The sequence below is a fragment of the Mobula hypostoma genome, chromosome 3, assembly GCF_963921235.1.
Source record: "Mobula hypostoma chromosome 3, sMobHyp1.1, whole genome shotgun sequence".
Lineage (NCBI taxonomy): Eukaryota > Metazoa > Chordata > Chondrichthyes > Myliobatiformes > Myliobatidae > Mobula > Mobula hypostoma.
Genome location: NC_086099.1, coordinates 136977115 through 136995122, shown reverse-complemented (window position 1 = coordinate 136995122; position 18008 = coordinate 136977115). Strand labels below are relative to the sequence as shown.

Below are 18008 nucleotides of genomic sequence, written 5' to 3'. Positions count from 1 at the left end.
GCACTGTGAGGGTCATGTTTTTTGACTTCTCCAGTGCGTTCAACACCATCCGCCCTGCTCTGCTGGGGGAGAATCTGACAGCGATGCAGGTGGATTTTTTCCTGGTGTCATGGATTATTGATTACCTGACTGGCAGACCACAGTATGTGTGCTTGCAATACTGTGTGTCCAACAGAGTGATCAGCAGCACTGGGGCTCCACAGGGGACTGTCTTGTCTCCCTTTCTCTTCACCATTTACACCTCGGACTTCAACTACTGCACAGAGTCTTGTCATCTTCAGAAGTTTTCTAATGACTCTGCCATAGTTGGATGCGTCAGCAAGGGAGATGAGGCTGAGTACAGGGCTATGGTAGGAAACTTTGTCACATGGTGTGAGCAGAATTATCTGCAGCTTAATGTGAAAAAGACTAAGGAGCTGGTGGTAGACCTGAGGAGAGCTAAGGTACCGGTGACCCCTGTTTCCATCCAGGGGGTCAGTGCGGACATGGTGGAGGATTACAACTACCTGGGGATACAAATTGACAATAAACTGGACTGGTTAAAGAACACTGAGGCTGTCTACAAGAAGGGTCAGAGCCGTCTTTATTTCCTCAGGAGACTGAGGTCCTTTAACATCTGCCAGACGATGCTGAGGATGTTCTACGAGTCTGTGGTGGCCAGTGCTATCATGTTTGCTGTTGTGTGCTGGGGCAGCAGGCAGACACCAACAGAATCAACAAACTCATTTGTAAGGCCAGTGAGGTTGTGGGGATGGAACTGGACTCTCTGACGGTGGTGTCTGAAAAGAGGATGCTGTCTAAGTTGCATGCCATCTTGGACAATGTCTCCCATCCACTGCATAATGGACTGGTTGGGCACAGGAGTACATTCAGCCAGAGACTCATTCCACCGAGATGCAGCACTGAGCGTCATAGGAAGTCATTCCTGCCTGTGGCTATCGAACTTTACAACTTCTCCCTTGGAGGGCCCTGGACTTATTTCCTGGCATAATTTAGATATTACTATTTAACTATTTATGGTTTTATTACTATTTAATTATTTATGGTGCAACTGTAATGAAAACCAACTTCCCTCGGGATCAATAAATAAAGTATGACTATGACTATGACTATGATGTTCAGTACTATCAAGGATAAAACATTCTACTTAATTGACTCTCCATCACTCCCTTAAAGATTTGCTTGTTCCATCCCTTGTACAACATGGTTGCATTGTGTTTACAACATATACTCCAGAAACCAGTCAATAGTTCATCAGTATCCCACAAACCTAAACTTTAAGAAAAAGATAGTATGTGTGTTATTATGTACTTTACTTTATTGTCGCCAAACAATTGATACTAGAGAGTACAATCATCACAGCAATATTTGGTTCTGTGTTTCGTGCTCCCTGGGTTACAAATCGATAGTAAATATTAAAAATTTACATTATAAGTCATAAATAGAAAAGGGAAAAGGGAAAGTAAGGCAGTGCAAAAAAACCAAGAGGCAGGTTCGGATATTCGGCGGGTATGGCCCAGATCCGGGTCAGGATCCGTTCAGCAGTCTTATCACAGTTGGAAAGAAGTTGTTCCCAAATCTGGCCGTATGAGTCTTCAAGCTCCTGAGCCTTCTCCCGGAGGGAAGAGGGACGAAATGTGTGTTGGCTGGGTGGGTCGCGTCCATTATTATCCTGGCAGCACTGCTCCAACAGCGTGCAGTGTAAGATGAGTCCAAGGACAGAAGATTGGCAGTGGACTCTGCTTGGTTGGACCAAGTCAGGTCATTTGTGATATTGACCCCGAGGAACTTAAAGCTTTTGACCTGTTACACTTGCACACCACCAATGTAAATTGGGCCATGCGGTCCGCTACTCCTTCTGAAGTCAACAACCAATTCCGTCGTCTTACTGACGTTGAGGGATAGGTTATTGTCTTCGTACCATGCTACCAGGTTCTTAATTTCCTCTCTGTACTCAAACTCATCATTACCCGAGATACGGCCTACAATTGTTGTGTCATCAGCAAACTTATATATTGAGTTCGATGGAAACTTGGCTACACAATCATGGGTGTACAGTGAGTACAGCAGGGGGCTAAGTACACAGCCTTGTGGGGCACCGGTGCTCAGAGTGATTGTAGAGAAGAGCTTGTCCCCTACTTTTACAGCCTGGGTCCTGTCTGTGAGGAAGTTGAAGATCCAGCTGCAGATCAAAGTGCTAAGGCCCAGGTTCCGGAGCTTAGGAATCAGTTTATTTGGAATGATGGTATTAAAGGCAGAGCTATAGTCAATGAAAAGGAGCCCTACATGTGCGTCTTTATTCTCTAGGTGTTTTAAGGAGGAATGTAGGGCCAGAGAGATGGCATCTGCCGTTGACCTGTTGCTCCGGTACGCAAATTGGAAAGCGTCGAGGTCGACCTGCTATGGTTGATGTGTGCCATAACCAATCGCTCGAAGCACTTCATAGCAATTGATGTCAGAGCCACAGGTCGATAGTCATTCAGGCATGCCACCTTGCTCTTCTTCGGCACTGGGATTATCATTGCTTTCTTAAAACACAAGGGGATCGTAGACTGAAGCAAGGAGCAGTTGAAGATGTCTGCACTCCAGCTAGCTCCCTTGCACAGGCCCAGAGAACCTGTCCCGGGACGCTATCTGGGCCCGTCACCTTCTTTGGATTTATCTTCAGGAAGAACCTTCTAACGTCCTCCTCGATGACGATGAATCTCGATGCCACCAGGTCCAGTTCGTCTGGAGGGAGCAGGACGCTCCTCTTCTGTTTGAATCTTGCGTAGAATACGTTAAGTTTATCAGGAAGAGAAGCGTCACAGTTATTGATATCCCCAGCTTTTTCTTTGTACCCAGTGATCTCATTTAGACCCTGCCATAGTCTACAGGCATCCCTCTGGTTAGCCTGGGCTTCCAACTTGGCTCGACATTGCCTCTTGGCACCCTTAATGGCTTTCCGGAGTTCACGCTTGGATTCCATGTTGCGACTGGTATCCCTGGACCTAAAATCTGCAGCTCTAGCCTTCAAAAGGGGCTTGACCTCATAATTCATCCAAGGTTTCTGCTTAGGGAATACCCGAATCGTCTTGTGAGACACACAGTCTCTGTGCATTTCCAAATAAAGTCCGTGACAGCTGAGGCATACTCATCAAGGTTAGCTGCCGAGTCCTTGAATACTAATCAGTCCACCAATTCAAAGCAGTCACGGAGGACCTCATCCGTTTCCTCCGTCCAACGCGACACCACTTTTGACAACGTGACCTCCTGCTTCAGTTTCTGTTTGTAAGCCGAGAGGAGGAGTATGGCCTGATGGTCCGATTTTCCAAAGTGAGGTCGTGGGTCGGAATGGTACGCATCCTTGACTGCTGTGTAGCAGTGGTCAAGTATATTCGGGCCTCTAGTGGGGCAGGAGACATGTTGGTATAACTTTGGCAGCACCTTCTGAGGTTGGCCTGGTTAAAGTCCCCAGCTGTAATGAGCAAAGCCTCCGGATACCTGGTCTCAAGTTCACTGATGTTGGCATACATTATGTTCAGAGCACACTCCACGTCCGCCTGGGGAGGAATGTAGACCGCTGTCAGTATGACCGAGGTGAATTCCCGTGGCAGATAGTAGGGATGACACTTCACCGACAGTTGTTCAAGGTCCGGGCTGCAGGAGCTTGCAGTACCATTGTGTCCGAGCACCACGCAGTGTTGATCAGTAGGCAGACACCACCTCCCCTCATCTTGCCCGAAGACGCCGCGTGGTCCATCCGACGGATCGAAAATCTCACCGGTCGGATGGCACAGTTAGGGGTGGCAGGGGAGAGCCAGGTCTCGGTGAAACACAGTACACAGCAGTTCTGCATCTCCCTGCAGTAGGTGAGTCTCCCTTTAAGATCATCCACCTTGTTCTCTATGGCTTGCACACTAGCTAGTAGGATGGTGAGCATAGGGACGCTGAAGCCCCTCAGCTTCAATCTAACCAGCAGCCCAGCTCTTTTCCCACGCTTCCTCGGTAAATAGTGCATCTTTTCAGGCATAACAATGTGTGCATAATAAAGAATTTCTGTTCCCTGTGGGCAATGCATGCGGTTCACCCAGAACCAGAAGCAATGGTGGATAGGGGGTGGCACTCTTTCAGGTTGAACATCAGTTCAGTCATAAAATGTTCTAGCGTAAACTCACGCCAAGTTTGCGTTTATTAAGAATAAACATAACATGGTGTCAGAAGTGTGTGTGAGGCAAACACATGAAGAGTAAATTAATACTATGAGTATTTGAGAAAGAGAAGCTAGTTACGACGGAGAGGAGCAGGCCAGTGAGGCAGGAGAGCACGTCATGCCCAAAGTTCACCAGATACACCAAGAAATTTGGGTGAGAGCCATGAGTTCCTGTCTGGATAAGCTAAGTCCTCCTGCCCCTATGGAGAGTTCCTATCCAGCGGCTAGCGAAGTGGGGGGGACTGATGAAAAATTGAAAGCTTCTATTTTTCTGCATGCAATTGGTGAAGATGCTTTGAACATCTACAATTTGATGAGATAGCTGTTTTATCAGATATTCTGCTGAAAAAATCCATGTCATGGTCCAGTCTGTAAAGTCTGCATTCCAGTTCACCGTCCAGTCCGTTGATTCCTTATTCTGGGTGCCTTAATTGAGACACCTAATTCTCATTTTGGGCTGACACATAAATACCTTTGCAAACCAAGGATTCCATGCTGGACTGATCTCTCTCTCTCGCCCCCAGCCCAGTGCTGGAGTTCCCCCGTCCAGTCCAGGAGTCTCTCGTCCAGTCCAGGAGTCCCTAGTCCAAGCCACATCCTAGAACCTCATCTAGTCCAAGCCACATCCTGGAACCTCGTCTAGTCCAAGCCACTTCCTAGAACCTCATCTAGTCCAAGCCACATCCAAAAACCTTGTCTAGTCCATGCCACGTCCAAGAACCTTGTCTAGTCCATGCCACGTCCAAGTACCTCGTCTAGTCTAAGCCATGTCCAAGTACCTCATCTAATCCAAGCCAAGTCCTAGAACCTCGCCCTGTCCAAGTCAAGGCTTTGTGTTCTTGTCCTGTCCAAGTGCCATGTCCTGTGCAGGGGTTCCACATCCAGTCCTATAGCCACGTCCAGTCCTGTAGCCTAACCACGTCCAATCGTGTAGCCACGTCTTGTCCTCGCCTATATCTGGGGTCCGAGCCTGAGTCAAGACCCAGGTTCCGGGTCCCTGTCCAGTCTCTGGCTCAGAGTCCTAACCCAGGCTCCTAGTTCCAAGTTCCTTGTCCTGGTCCCACTTTCCTAGTCTTAGTCCTAGCCCAGGCCCGGTGTCCTTGTTTCGTCCAAGGCCTGTGCCCATGTCCAGCGTCATTTCTTCCTGACTCCCCTTGCTTTCTTGGTAAACCTTGTCCTGTTCCTAGTACTTCAGTGTCTGTGTCTTGCATTTGGGTCTGCTGTCAATGCCCCACCTATAACATCAGGGAGTATTTTGTCCCAAATAAAAACATCATGTTTGAGAGAAATAAGTTCTTTCCCTGTGACTAGAAACAAAATGTTAGGTTCGACCAATACTTAGCTGAGCTTCACACACTGAATTGGCCCCGTGAATTTGGAGATTTGAGAAACTTACTAGTTAGAGACAGAATAATTTGCAGAATTTTAGATGATGGACTTAGAGAAGGACTGCTGCATGAAAAAAATTTGATGCTGGAAATTATGTGAATATGTGTAGGGCAGCAGAGACTACACAAGTGCAAGTTAAGGAACTGCACAGGGCAGACGCAACCGTGCATACTGTGAAAATAGAGTGGCAGAGCACAAGGCATTCCTCAAAGAAAGGGCAAAGCAAAAAGGAAGGCACAAGCAGCAAGTGCAGAATGTGTGGAGGTAGACACATTCCGAAGATATGTTCTACTTATGAAAATTCCTGCAATAGTTGTGGGAAGAAGAACCATTTTGCAAGATGCTGCAAAATTGGGGCTACCAAGATAAAGTTGCACACAGTTGATGAGGAAATGAAGGAAGTGTTTGTGGATTATCTACAGATTGCTAGCACTGGTAGAATAGAATGTATTGTTCCAGTGACTGTGAATGACACACTAATTCCATTCAAGCTTGATACCAGAGCCTAGGTGACTGTTATTTATGGATGATAACAAGACTCTCACAGTAAAGAGCAAGATTTACCCAGTGAATTTGAAAGTGCTATACTGGAGAGAACATTCCAGTGAAAGGGGGCTATACAGTGACCTTCAAGACAAGGAGGTTCACCAAAAGGCACACACAGCTACAGATTATAGAAAAGAGAGTACAGCTGGTATTAGGTCTGAGTGCAAGTGAAAAGCTTAACCTGGTGAAAAAAATTTTGTAGAGGCTTCATAGACCAAAGGGCTCCACCCAACTCTCCTGGAAGAGTACACAAATGTCTTTGAGGGGCTTGGATGCTTACATGGAGTACACAAAATTAATATAGATGAGACAGTGTCTCCTGTTATCCATGTATACAGGAAAGTTGTGTTTGCACTGAGAGACAATCTTAAACAAGAGGTAGCACAAGTGGAATGGATAAGTGTCATTCAGAAAATTGAAGAACTGACTGATTGGGTGAGTTCACTGGTCATTGTGCAAAAGGAAAACAAAACATGGCAGATATGTCCAGTCTCAAGAGATCTCAATAAAACTGTCAAGAGAGTATTTTACGTTGCCAACACAGGAAGAGATCATGTCCCAGTTTGTAGGTGCCGAGTGGTGTAGCAAGCTCCTCTGGGTATTGGCAGTTGAATCTTGATGAGGCAAGATCAAGACTGTACTTTTAACACACTACAGGGAAGATATCACTCTCTTCAACTATCGTATGGGATTCTTTCTGCACCAGAAGTCTACCATAAAACCATCCACATGATCCTTGAGAGGTTATCTTGTGATAAGACCATGACAGATGACATCATCATCTGGGGGTCCACGAAGGATGAATATGACCGATGACTGAGACAAGCTAAGGCTTTCCTCATTCTTTCCATACTCATTTTGACGAAATGGTGATACTTCAGTTTCAACAATCAACTGCCATAGGTTTCATATCCTGAAATACTTCACTGGAGATTTAAGAAAATCAGGGAGATAGAGAAGATGTAGAGGTAAAAATTTAGGCGAGCATTTAAACAGATTTAAATTTCTGGCAGACCAGCATACTAAGATTACTGCCATGATCTTTAAGGCATCCCCAGGATAAAAAGATTCAAGCTGATCCGCAATGCTGCTTAAGAGTACTGCATGAAGGAAGATGTTATCTTATACATTCCCAAAATATAAACCAACTTAATGTCACAAGGTTGACTTACAATCTAAAGAATCTGGCCGATTTTGCTGATTTTTGTGATTTAATCTGGAACTGGTTTCAGGTATAACCTACTTCTAGTATATTAGCTTGAAATTATGCTGTATCAGAAAAGAAAGGGCTATTCAATCCAATTTCGAGTCAATAGAACCAGGGAAATTGCAGATATCACAAGTGGCAAGGTAATAAACTTAAAGAAAAAAACAAAGATGACAATTTTTAAATCAAAATGTCATCAGATTTGATAGAATGCAGGCTAGCAGGCATAGAATTGACAGGGAAATGGGACTTAAAGCAAGTTAGAAAATGGGGATTATTTGGAAATACTCATGCTCACATAAGAGCAGGGAAGCAGGTCAGCTCGAAGAACACTATAATCATTACATTTGAAGAAGTACCGTAGCATTATCTCTGCTTTTCATGATGATCCTGGAAAGAAGGCAATTTTGGCATGAGTAATGATACAATTGTGCTTGAAGTAATCTAGTTATATCTAACAATAGATATCTGAGCCTACACCATTTATATTTGTGAATTTTTTTTTATTATTTAGTTTACCGAAATCAAAAAAGATGGGAGTGAGGGAATTGATAAGCATATCATCAGCTGCTGCAACTTTGTACAGAAAGGTAAGGCTGACATTTGGGAATTTGGAAGCTCATTAACTGCTCTAAACTTTAACTCCCCCTCATCTCTGTCCCTAAACATTAACTGGACCAACAACTCCCCACACTGCCCCCAAACCATCCCTAAAAACAAAAAATAAACAAATTAAGTTTGAGTCACAATCTTGAGTGACGTCATAATCAGAATCAGAATTAGGTTTACTATTACCGGCATGTGACATGACATTCCTTAACTTAGCAGCAGCAGTTCAATGCAATTCATAACCTAGAAGAGAAAAAATAATAATAAATAAAATAAAAATAATAATAAGTAAATAAATTACATTGTACACATATTGAATAGATTCTTTTTAAATGTGCAAAAAATCCAGAAATACTGTATATTCAAATAAGTGAGGTAGTGTCCAGGGGTTCAATGTCCATTTAGGAATCGGATGGCAGAGGGGAAGAAGCTGTTCCTGAATCACTGAGTGTGTGCCTTCAGGCTTCTGTACCTCCTGTCTGATGGTAACAGTGAGAAAAGGGCATGTCCTGGGTGCTGGAGGTCCTTAGCAATGGACGCTGCCTTTCTGAGACACCGCTCCCTGAAGATGTTTTGGGTACATAGGCTAGTACCCAAGATGGAGCTGACTAGATTTACAACCCCCTGCAGCTTCTTTCGGTCCTGTGCAGTAGCCCCCCCATAGCAGACAGTGATGCAGCCTGTCAGGATGCTCTCCAGGATACAACTATAGAAGTTTTTGAGTGTATTTGTTGACATACCAAATCTCTTCAAACTCATAATTAGGTATAGCCACTGTCTTGCCTCCTTTATAACTACATCGATATGTTGGGACCAGGTTAGAGCCTCAGAGACCTTGACACCCAGGAACTTGAAACTGCTCACTCACTCCACTCCTGGTCCCTTTATGAGGATTGGTATGTGTTCCTTCGTCTTACTTTTCCTAAAGTCCACAATCAGCTCTTTCGTCTTACTGACGTTGAGTGCCAGGTTGTTGCTGCGGCACCACTCCACTAGTTGGCATATCTCACTCCTGTAGGCCCTCTTGTCACCACCTGAGGTTCTAACAACAATGGTTGCATCATCAGCAAATTTATAGATGGTATTTGAGCTATGCCTAGCCATACAGTCATGTGTATATCAAGAGTAGAGCAATGGGCTAAGCACACACTCCTGAGCTGCCCCAGTGTTGATCGTCAGCGAGCAGGATATGTTATCATCAATTCGCATAGATTGTGGTCTGCCGGTTATGAAGTCAAGGATCCAATTGCAGAGGGAGGTACAGAGGCCCAGGTTCTGCAATCTCTCAGTCAGTATTGTGGGAATGATGGTGTTAAATGCAGAGCTATAGTCAATGAATAACATCCTGACATAGGTGTTTGTGTTGTCTAAAGCCATGTGGAGAACCATTGAGATTGCATCTGCCGTTGACCTATTGTGGTGATAGGCAAATTGCAATGGTCCAGGTCCTTGCTGAGGCAGGAGTTCAGTCTACTCATGACCAACCTCTCAAAACATTTCATCACTGTCGATGTGAGTGCTACCGGGCGATAGTCGTTAAGGCAGCCCACATTATTCTTCTTTGGCACTAATATAATTGTTGCTTTTTTGAAGCAAGTCAGAACTTCTGCCCGTAGCAGTGAGAGCTTGAAAATGTCCTTGAGTACTCCTGCTAGTTGGTTGGCACAGGTTCTCAGAGTCTTACCAGGTACTCCATCAGGACCTTCTGCCTTGCGAAGGTTCACGCTCTTTAAAGACAGTCTAACATCAGCCTCTGAGACAGAGATCACAGGGTCATCAGGTTCAGCAGGGATCTTCACAGCTGTAGTTGTGCTCACCCTTTCAAAGCGTGCATAGAAGGTGTTGAGTTCATCTGGTGGTGAAACATCATTGCCATTCATGGTATTGGGTTTTGCTTTGTAGGAAGTAATGTCTTGCAAACCCTACCAGAGTTGCCGTGCATCCAATGTTGCCTCCAACCTCATTTGAAATTGTCTCTTTGCCCTTGAAATAGCTGTCCGCAAATCATCCCTGGTTTTCTGGTACAGGCTTGAGTCACCAGACTTGAATGCCACAGATCTGGCCTTCAGCAGCCCATGTAGCTCCTGGTTTATCCACGGCTTTTGATTTGGGAATGTACAGTAAGTCTTTGTAGGTATACATTCATCCACACAGGTCTTAATGAAGTTGATAACAACTGCAGTATACTCATCCAGGTTTGAAGATGAATCACTGAATACAGTTCAGTCCATCGATTCAAAGCAGTCCTGTAGGCACTCTTCTCCTTCCCTTGACTATAGCTTCTTGGTCCTCACTACTGGTGCTGTAGTCTTTAGTCTCTGCAATACTCAAGGAGTAGAAGTACATCCAGGCCATCAGACTTCCCGAAGTGAGGACATGGAATACCATGCTAGGCATTTGTAATGGCAGTGTAGCAATGGTCCAGAGTGTCGTTTCTTCTGGGTATTGCAAGTGATCTGTTGATCGTAGTTCCTTAGTCATTTTTTCAGACTGGTCTGGTTAAAATCTCCCAAAACTATGGTGAAGGCATTAGGGTCCGCTGTTTCATGCATGTTGATCCCATTGCTCAGATCATCTAAAGTCTGCTTGACATTGGCCTGAGGGGGAATGTAAACTGCTACCAAAATGACCCAGCGAACACCCGTGGTAGGTAAAAAGGACGGCACTTAACTGCTAGATATTCCAGGTCTGGTGAGCAGCATTGGGACAGCACTGATATATTTGCGTACCAAGAAGAATTGATCATGAGGCATAGTCCTCCACCTCTGCTTTTGAGAGACTCGAAAACTTGACCAGATAAGAATGTATTCTGTCCTCTTTCTCCCAGGACCTGTCTGGTGAGTGGGCTCAGCTTTGTAGAGTTACATTCAACCTGTCGAAGAGTTGGGGCAGATTCTGAATGGAAAGGGGCGTAGCATGCGAGAGCCTATGGAAGTTTGACATGACTTTGTTATGTCCCTGCTCAGGGGTGCAGCCTTAGAGGAAGCACGTATGCGCAGTGATGCTGAGGAAGACCGGGGCTGATGACTTGTTCACCTATCTCAGGGAAGCTTCTAGAGACGAGCGTAGTGCACCCCAGCTGTGGCATGGCTTCTACAGTCGCAAACAGCATGAGGGTGAAGATGTAAAAGAGTTTTCACATGCCCTGGCCCAAGCTGTTAACTTGCTACAGAAGCACTCCCCTGATGCCGTGACCAATAAGAGGGTGGTGCTAAGAGATCAATTTATAGAGGGGATCAGAGATCCTTCCCTCAGAAGGGAGCTCCACAGCTTCGTGCAGGACCACCCTGTGTCCCCTCAATGATAGAAGTGAGGGAGGAGGCTCGTCTGTGGCTCGTAGAAGAGCCCCTGGGAAATACAAGGTCTGGAAAGTCAAAGTGTAGCAGTGGCCAGGTACAGTGCTCGATTCTTAAAGTTCTGGAATCTGAGTCTGTCACACTAGATGACGTCCTTAAAGTAGTCGCAGAGCAGGGCAAAGCCCTTTGTGAATTGACTCAAGCAGTGAACGATCTCACTGTACAGAGGGATTTTACATGCGCTACTAGTAGCAGACGTAATTTACAGCCTAGGTTCACAGAAGATGGGCAACTGATATGTTTCAAGTGTCAGGTGGGAGGGCATTTGGCCAAGAATTGCCCACAGAAGCGGGGTGCAAGGGAAGTGGAGCCTGCATCCTCCTGCCCTCAAGAGGTTGGGAGTCGGGCAATCCGGCAGAACCTCATAGACACAGATAATGTACAGTTATCCCGTGACCAGTTGCTGCAACACGCCATAGGAACATGTCCAGTTGTTGAGCTTGAAATATCAGGTGTCGCTGTCCGTTGTCTGTTGGACACAGGTTGTCAGGTAAGCACCCTGACCAAGCAGTTCTTTCGAGAACACTTGAATGGACAGGACAAGGATATGTTGTCCACTGCTGGCTGGCTTAGGCTAACAGCTGCAAATGGTCTTGATATTCCTTACCTTGGGTATCCAGAGCTAGAGGTTCAAGCAATGGGCATGAAGATACCAAACTGTGGCTTTCTAGTAGTCAGGGATCCTGTTAGCACCGAACCACCTATCCCATGTACTGTAGGCATGAACATTGTCAGCCAGTGTAGGCAACTTGTCTACGCAGTGTTTGACTTCGATATCCAGTATCGTCCGGGTCGGAGCAATACCGTGGCTGATGCACTCTCCAGGCAGCCATTTGCAGGGGAGCCTGAGCCTGTCTCAGAGGATGCGGAGTTTGATGGGTCTGTGGCGATCTGTAGTTTGATCAATCGCAGCACTGCTCTTGACCCGGCACTGGTTACTGCTGGTTAAGCAAATTCAAGCCTGAGAAGCTGGTACTAGTGATGTAAGTGGTCCGATGCAAGGGAACACTCCAACCCTCCCAGGTTATTCTAATGGGGACTTGCAAACTTTTCAGCAGCAAGACCCTGTGTTAGGTGTCCCAAGAGACTTATGGGATCAGAAAAGGAAGCTGAGTGGCCAGGAGCGTAAAACTCTGCCTAAACCTGTTTCGTCTCTGTTAAAGCACTGGGACAGTAACAGGGAGCGTAAAGGGTTACTGTATAGGGTAGGTGAGGATGAGAAGCTTGGGGAGTGTTACCGGCTTCTGGTACCTATCAGCTTGAGGAGCAAAGTGTTAGAGTATGTACATGACTCTATGGGCCATCAAGGCATAGAACATGCTCTGCAGTTGTTGAGAAGCCGATGTTTTTGGGTGGGCATACACGAGGATGTGGCACGGTATATCAAAAATTGTCCACATTGTGTGCTGACTAAGATGCCTCAGCCTAGAATCTGTCCCCCCATGAAGTCATTTCTGGCTTCTAGGCCGCTTGAAGTTGTAGCTATAGATTTCACTGTGTTGGAGCCGGCAACTGATGGGCGTGAGAATGTCTTAGCGGTCACGGACATTTTCACTAAATTCACCCAAGCATTTCCAACTCGGGATCAAAAGGAGGATACCACAGTAAGGGTGCTCTTGAGGGAATGGTTCATGAAGTACGGTGTTCCTGAGAGATTGCATCCTGACCAGGGCCGTAACTTCAAAAGTGAGGTCATAGCTGAGCCTTGCAAACTATACGGGGTAAAGAAAAGCCGTACCACACCTCATCATCCTACTGGAAATGCGCAGTGCAAGCGTTTCAACAGGGCGATGCATGATTTGTTGCGTACATTGCATCCAGAAAAGAAGCGCAGATGGCCACAACATCTACCCGAGTTGGTGTATGCATATAATGCGACACCTCACACAACCACCGGGTATTCCTCTTACTATCTGTTGTTTGGGGTGGATCCCCACTTGCCCATGGATGCTCTGCTGGGGCAAGAACAGACTGTGGACTGGAAATATGACTGGCTAGCTGTACACCAGAGCCGACTGAGGATGTGCATGCCAGAGCAAAAGAATACTCTGAACAGAAGGCAGCAGAACGCATTGCCTGGTAGGAGGACAAAGTGTACTGTCCCAAAGTTGATGTGAATGCGCTGGATTACTTGAGGAACAAACCATTAGGCCGTAATAAGATCCAGGATGCTTGGAACTCAACTATCTACATTGTGGTAGAGGTACTGGGCAACACATACACAGTGGAACCTTGGGAGGGTGGGCCGAGCAAGAGGGTGAACAGGGTAGACATCAGGGCCTGTGAGAACCATCCCACTCCAGCTACCCGAATGAGTCTGCAAACTCCAGTAACTCAGGCCTGCTCACCCCTGAGGCATGAATCAGATTCTGAGGATTCAGAAAATGGTGTGATATTGGTAGAAAATATGTCAGAGAAGGGTGCACAGGGTTTTGACCCTAGCCCAGACAGCGTATCTTCTGAAAATATGACACCTTCTGGACCTGAGACTGGGGAGCCGACGACTGCTAGTGCAGGGGCAGAGGTTGGTAGCCCTCCTGTGGCAGCACCCCACAGGAGTAAACGAGTAAATGTTAGACAGCACCCTAACCCACATCGCGAACCAAGGTCAGTCCTTAATGAGTCCTCCATAAGTCCGGCCGCAGTGTCTGAGATACTGGCTAGTCTTAGTTCAGTTCTCTTTAGAGAAGCAGTTAAGGAGGTTAAAAGTACCATTGTAGTGAGCGAGTAATCGAGGACGATTATTTGAATGCAGGGGAGAATGTAACCGGGTTACCGTCGAATCTTATTCAGTATCGTTAAAAGTATACCTAGGCATCCATCCGGGTAATGCTAGAATAGTTGTCTGTGCCTTTAAGTGGAGACAGTGATATCATTACGCACGCGCGGGATAGTGGGGAGACCATTTTGTTTTCTGCTGAAGACGTTGGTGGGGCGTTGCAATTGAGTTCCTCCCAGAGACTGGGCATGGTGAGGAAAGGTGAGCATTAATTGACAATATCCATGTGAATTTGTTTATTCTTGTTGGCAAATCGAGAATATCGGTAATTTGACATGTTTTACATGTGGATGCTTTAGATTTCCATGACTGAAGAAATCGATGGTGGATCGCGTGGCTTGGGCAAAGTTCCTCACCAGACAAGTAGATCAGCCTTCCTGTAATTTAACTACCAGGTAATACCTCATAAAAGTTGTGCCAACGTGTACATTTTGTCTAACTTTATTGTATCATGACTGTGCGTGTAACAGTGTAACGTGAATGTTTAGTCTCTGTTCGGAAGTTCAGCACGGGTGTACTAAAAAGTAGTAGACATCTTAGACGAGATGTATTCGCTTACATTTTTGCTGCTATGTATAAGATACAGGGTTGGGGGGACTCTAATGTTCTTTGTATTGTGTTCCTTCAGAATTGCCACTACTGTAGTAGTTCTGTATTAGTTTTGTGTGGTTTGCTTTATGTATTTTTATACTGCATACACAATTTGCCGCTACACAAGGGCATGGATCAAAAGTTAAACTGAGGTTGTAATGGCAAGAACTGGTTGTAAATTTGTCTATTTTGTTTTGCAACCCTCTTCTGGCACTTAAACATCTAAAACAGATAAAGGAATTAAAACCCAAAAAAGTATTTGTTGTCCTGAGTGTGTACTTTTCCCCAGGCTACATATATTTTGATATTTATCCTGTTCCTGTGCTTTCATTTCTTTTGAACCCTTAACTTGTTCAAGATTGCTCATCTCACTGGTTCATTCCTGTATTAAATCCAAAAAAACCACCTTGATCCTGTCCCGAACCCAGCCAAAAACCAAATACTCTTGATGCAAGAATATCCAGTGGGTTAGCTAACATCTTCAGAATGCAGAGAAGTGAACTCTATATTTTATCTTCAAGGATGCTGTCTAAGCTTTGGAATGTTTCCAGGAATTTCTGATATATCTTGTACTAATCCTTATTTTCATTTACCTCCATTGGCAACCTGATCCTGGCATATTTGATTTAAGAAACTTGAACTTGTATTACAATTATTTTCCAGCACCTCTTGCTTAGAAGTTCTTCTTTGTCTTATACTTCTACAATTCTGTCATTGTCTCATGACCTTTGGCTCTAGCTTCTTGTTAGACCATAAGATACAGGAGCAGAATTAGGCCATTTGGCCCATTAAGTCTGCTCCATTTCATCATGGCTGATCCATCTTCCCTCTCAGTCTCAATCTCCTGCCTTCCCCTCATATCCCTTCATGCCCTGACCAGTCAAGAAACTATCAACCTCTTCCTTAAATATATATAGACTTGACCTCCACAGCTGCCTGTGATAACAAATTCCTAACCTTTAGAGTGTTTCCAGGAATTTCTGATATTTTGTTCTCTGGCTAAAAAAATTCCTCATCTCCATTCTAAAAGGACACCCCTCTATTTAGAGGCTGTGTCCTTTGGTCTTAAACAGTCCCACCATAGGAAACATCTTTTCCACATCCACTCTGTCAAGGCCTTTCACCATTTGATAGGTTTCAATGAGGTCACCACTCATTCTTTCGTATTCTAAAGGTTACAGGCTCAGAACCATCAAACCTTCTTCATATGACAAGCCGTTTAATCCCAGAATCATTTTTGCAAACCTCCTTTGAATCCTTTTTGGTTTCAACACATCCTTTTTAAGATAAGGGGCCCAAAACTGCACACAATACTCCAAGTGAGGCCTCGCCAGTGCTTTATAAAGTTTCAACATTACATCCTTGCTTTTATATTCTCGTCCTTTTGAAATGAATGCTAACATTGTGTTTCTTCACCACAGACTCAACCTACAAATTAGGTCTCCCATTATCTTGCTGTAACTCTTTGGTTGGTACGTATTAGATTCTTCTTAGTGTGCTCTATGACTATATCTTCAACCTTCCTTGCAATTGTGACTGTATGTTTACTTATCATTGTTGAGCATGTAATTGACTATGAAGTCTGCTAGGATGTGTTATGAGTTTACACACATCAACGTTTCAACCATTTCCTGAGTAAATTATTGTTGTGCAGATATTTGGCAAGGACAAAAGCAGAGTAAACTACGAATCCCTCATAATTAAATAACCATCAATATTCTAAATTTGAATAGAAATAAAGCATCAGGTGATGATGTGCACACGTGGAACTCTACACTAACGAAGAGGTAAAAAAAAACTGAGAAGAGGATTAGAGGATAGACAAACAATTAAGCAAATTAGAAACACAAAAAAAATCTTTGGATGACATGTTTACTTTCAGCAGTGCCAAATATTTAGAAGTAAACAAGTGGTTTACTTCTAATATTGTGATTCAGCCAACTAATCAATGCGTTAAAATGTTTTATGAGAGACACTAATGGAAGACTAATATTTTCAAGTGAAGTTATATTAGAAAATAAATTTAAATATATGTTGATTTTCACAAAAATCAAGAACTGAAAGCTACAATGATGTAGCTAAAACTATAAATAAGTAAATGCATGAACCATTAAATAAAACTAGCAAGAAAAGATAAAGTATTTACTTCATATTTGTATTTCAGTCCAATTATATTTCCACATATTTTGAAATAGTTTGAGATGTGGTTTCCAGTTCTGTGTTATCATCACATTCCACACTTCCAACATCACCTTTCAGTAACATTACTTTTAAAGTTCGCACATTTATTATGCCTTCATATCATACTCTGGGTTATGCCAATGATGCTGATTATTCATGAGGAAAGGTTTGCTTCTGCTTTTATTTACATTTATAGAATGCTTTTGTTCTAGGCATGACAAAATGTTGATCAAAATATATTTCTAGGTTGCCTTAGAAATTGCAATGCAAGCACTTTGCTTTTCTAGAATAAAGAACAGTTCAATGTAAGAACTCAGCAGCTAAGCAGTATCTGTGGATGCACTAGGTGTAAGTCAATGTTTCAGGTCAAAACCTTGCATTAGGACTGAGAGCGAAGAGAAATGATTCACAGTTTATAGTGGGGTGGGGTGGCAACAGAGGCTGGTAGGTGAAAGATGGAACCAGCTGGGGAGGGGGTGATGAGTAAAATGGAACCAGGTACAGAAATGGAATGGGACAGATGAACAAAGTGAGGGGAAAAAAATAGTTGGATAGGCACGTCTGTGAGGAGAACAGGGGTGTGGGTTACATGAAATTGGAAAATTCAAAGTTCAGTGGTTCAAAGTAAAATTTATTATCAAAGTACATATATGTCACCATATACTATGTTGAGATACATTTTCTTGCAGACATTCCCTGAAGAACATATAACTACAACAGAATCATTGAAAAAATATGCACAAAGACTGAACAACCAATGTAAATAATGTACATGTGAAATTTTAAAAAATAAGCTCTTGGAAATACTCAGCAGGTCAGACAGCATCTGTACAGAGAAAAAAAAAATTCTGGTATGTATAAGGTACATCATCTTGTATCAAAGGTAATTCATCTTGTATCAAAGGTAAATTAATAGGCATCCGTTAGTCTCATGAGACCATGGATTTGCGCCTTGCAAGGTTTCCAGGGCACAGGCCTGGACAAGGTTGTATGGAAGACCAGCAAGTCTCCCCTCTCCACACCACCAATGTTGTCCAGAGGAAGGGCATTAGGACCCATACAGCTTGGCACCAGTGTCGTCACAGAGCAAATGTGTGGTTAAGTGCCTTGCTCAAGGACACACACACTGCCTCAGCCAAGGCTCGAACTAGCGACCTT

At 44.2% G+C, this 18008-nt stretch overlaps 1 long non-coding RNA gene across 1 annotated transcript in view; it reads right to left on the bottom strand.

Annotated features, from left to right (window-relative positions):
- Window positions 1–8102: 8102 nt before the first annotated feature.
- LOC134344272 (uncharacterized) overlaps window positions 8103–18008 on the bottom strand; it is a 39291-nt gene continuing 29385 nt past the window's right edge. The window contains exon 3 of the long non-coding RNA XR_010017408.1: window positions 8103–8186. This is a non-coding gene — a long non-coding RNA (uncharacterized LOC134344272). The remainder of the gene's footprint in view (window positions 8187–18008) is intronic.